The 2,646-nt window shown below is 43.7% G+C and overlaps 1 pseudogene; it reads right to left on the bottom strand.

The window, feature by feature from the left end:
• Positions 1-704: 704 nt before the first annotated feature.
• Positions 705-2,373, bottom strand: LOC129639690 (glutamate dehydrogenase 1, mitochondrial-like; annotated as a pseudogene).
• Between the last annotated feature and the right edge of the window lie 273 nt (positions 2,374-2,646).

The following is a 2,646-nucleotide window of genomic DNA, read 5'->3' as shown; positions in this document are numbered from 1 at the left end:
GTTTGCAACTGACAAGCTATAATTGATATTGTTTTATGTTATAAAAATATTAGTTTTTTTCACTTATTATGTTTATAGGCATCCACTGCTTGATTCATGGTTAGGCTTGTTAAGTAATTAAAGGCAATTTTCTTACAGCAGCATGTACTTATTTTATTCTAAAAGAATGAAATGCATAAAGTTTTTGTTGTTGTTGTTGCTTGTAACCTGTAAAATTGAGTTATTTTGCTGATGTGAAATAGCAATAACTCACTTGAGGACCATGCTACCTTCTGAAAATGCCATATACCTGTTTCTTAAATGTGTCAAAGCACCTGATAGACATTTTAAGAGCTGAAGGGGCAAGTGATTGACTCATTTTGGATAACAGGTGCCTTCCTAGGGCCACAGCTGAATGTGCTGGGAAGCAGCCATGGAGAAAGGCAGCACAAGCAGATGGAAACAAATCTTTTATTTAAAGGCAAAATGCCCAAATGACTTTCTGGCATGGCTAATTTCTACTATCACTTATTAGCTTATATATGATCCCCTAAACATATTATTTTTTTTTTCCTTAAGGGGCTGATTTGGATTGACTTGTTGAGAATGGTGTCTATTATCTATTAAGTCATGAGAAAGAGATTTCTGTGGTTACATGTAAACTTGTGATAGGTCTGCAGTGGAAGAGGTGAAGAGGGTAGTGAAGAAGTCAGCCACAGTCTGGTCTATGTGAAGGTCACACCAGCTTCATTGTACACCTTGAAGACTTTCTCAATGGTGTTGACATAGGCAGCTGTTCTCAGGTCCAATCCCAGGTTACACTTCATGACTGTGTGCATGATTTGCCTGGCAGAATGCTCCATGGTGTAGCTAAGCCAGAGTGCACAATGTCTTTGTCAGATATCCAGTCTTGGGACTCTGCTGTAGGTACAATAGGAATAGTTCCACCATATTTTCCAAATTTCCTTTCCAAACTCTCTTGAACAAACATGAGCAAGTGGTAGTTAGAATCCCTTTCATATTTGAAGTTCAAATGGCCATAGTTGACATGATTTCAATTCTTTAGCTACTCAAAGTAAAATACTGTCACTACTCCAGCATTCAAGTAGAGATCTGTAATAACCATGATGTTTCTCTCTAGGAAAATCTTATCAGCTTCTGGAGTTGTTGGTCCATTGGCACCTTCAGCAATGATCTTAGCTTTGGCTCTTGGTGCATTGGACTTGGTCAGCTGCTTCTCGCTGGCAGCAGGGATGTCACAGTCAACCTCCAAGATTCTCCTTTCATAGATCTTTGCTTTGGGGAAGCCCAGGATTATTTCATGTTGCAATTTGAAGTCTTCCAGTTCCTTTTGTTCAATACTATCTGGATTCCATACGCTGCCATCAGACTCACAAACAGCAACACATTTAGCACCAAAACGATGTAAATATCTCATAGAGTACAGGCCCACATTGCCAAATCCCTGAACGGCAAATGTTTTATCTCCAAATCCTGGTGTCATTCCTAAAATACTCATGTAAGAAGATTCATTGATGCAGTTTTCAATTCCATGGAAAACTCCCTGACCAGTAGCAGAGATCCAACTGTGGATTCCATGCTGACTGATGGGCTTACTGGTAACACAGGCATGGGCATTAACACCAGAGTGCCCTATAGTGCTACCATGGGTGTCAGCAATCCAGGACATCTCCAGTTGGCCTGTGCTCATGTCTGGGGCAGGTGCATCAATGCCAGGACCAATAAAGCCCTTCTTGCCAGCTCCATGGTGAACCTCCTTGTGATCTTTTCCAATTCATTATCAGTATAGTGCTTGGGATTGATCTAAACATCAGCTTTGGCAACCCTAAATGGCACATCAATCACTGCATACTTATATGTTATCAGATAAGCCAGAGCTTTAACTTCATCTACACTCACATCAGTGCTATAATGGATACCTTCCTTGCAGGGCATGCGGTGCTGGCTGTGCTAGGCCCAATAGTCCTCGAAGACTTCCCAGGAGCTGTCGTTGCACCGGATGGGGAAGGACAGGCTCAGCACATGATCACAGGGCTTGATGATGTGCAGGAGGCCATGCACCAGGTTTTGCTTCTGCTCCTCGGTCTCCTGGGTCTTGAGGTCCTCCGCCAGCTTGTCCTCCACGATGCTGGCACTATGGTAAAAGAAGCCCTCCACCATATTGAATAAGCTGAGGTAATCCTTGTGGTTGGCCACCGCCTCGCTGTAGTGTCACCGAGCGGATGGCACAAGCCCTGACTGCAGGGCACTGATGGCTGCAGCACGCTGCCCCACAGGCCCAGCCCAGCAGCATGGTGGAGTCAGTAGCCACAGAATCCAGAGCAGTAGGCTCGACACAGGACAGCAGCAGCACTTCACCAGGCACCGGTACATGGCAACAGGATGGAAGTGCTCTCTCATGGAGAAGAGGCACAGGCCTGTGAGAGTCACAGGCTCAGAGATGGACGGAGGGAGGAAGGGCCTGGCATCGGCTGCCCTCTTAAGTCACAGCTTCCTGCATTGACTATTGAGTTTTTTTATTTTATTTTATTTTTAAATTTTACATAATTGTATTAGTGTTTTAAGCCAACTTTTTCTTCTCTTTCACCATCATTAACAGACTCTTTAGTTCCTCTTCCCTGTCTGTCATTAGAGTGGTGTCATCTG

Source organism: Bubalus kerabau, chromosome X (assembly GCF_029407905.1).
Source record: "Bubalus kerabau isolate K-KA32 ecotype Philippines breed swamp buffalo chromosome X, PCC_UOA_SB_1v2, whole genome shotgun sequence".
NCBI lineage: Eukaryota > Metazoa > Chordata > Mammalia > Artiodactyla > Bovidae > Bubalus > Bubalus kerabau.
This window is presented reverse-complemented; position numbering and strand designations above follow the sequence as displayed.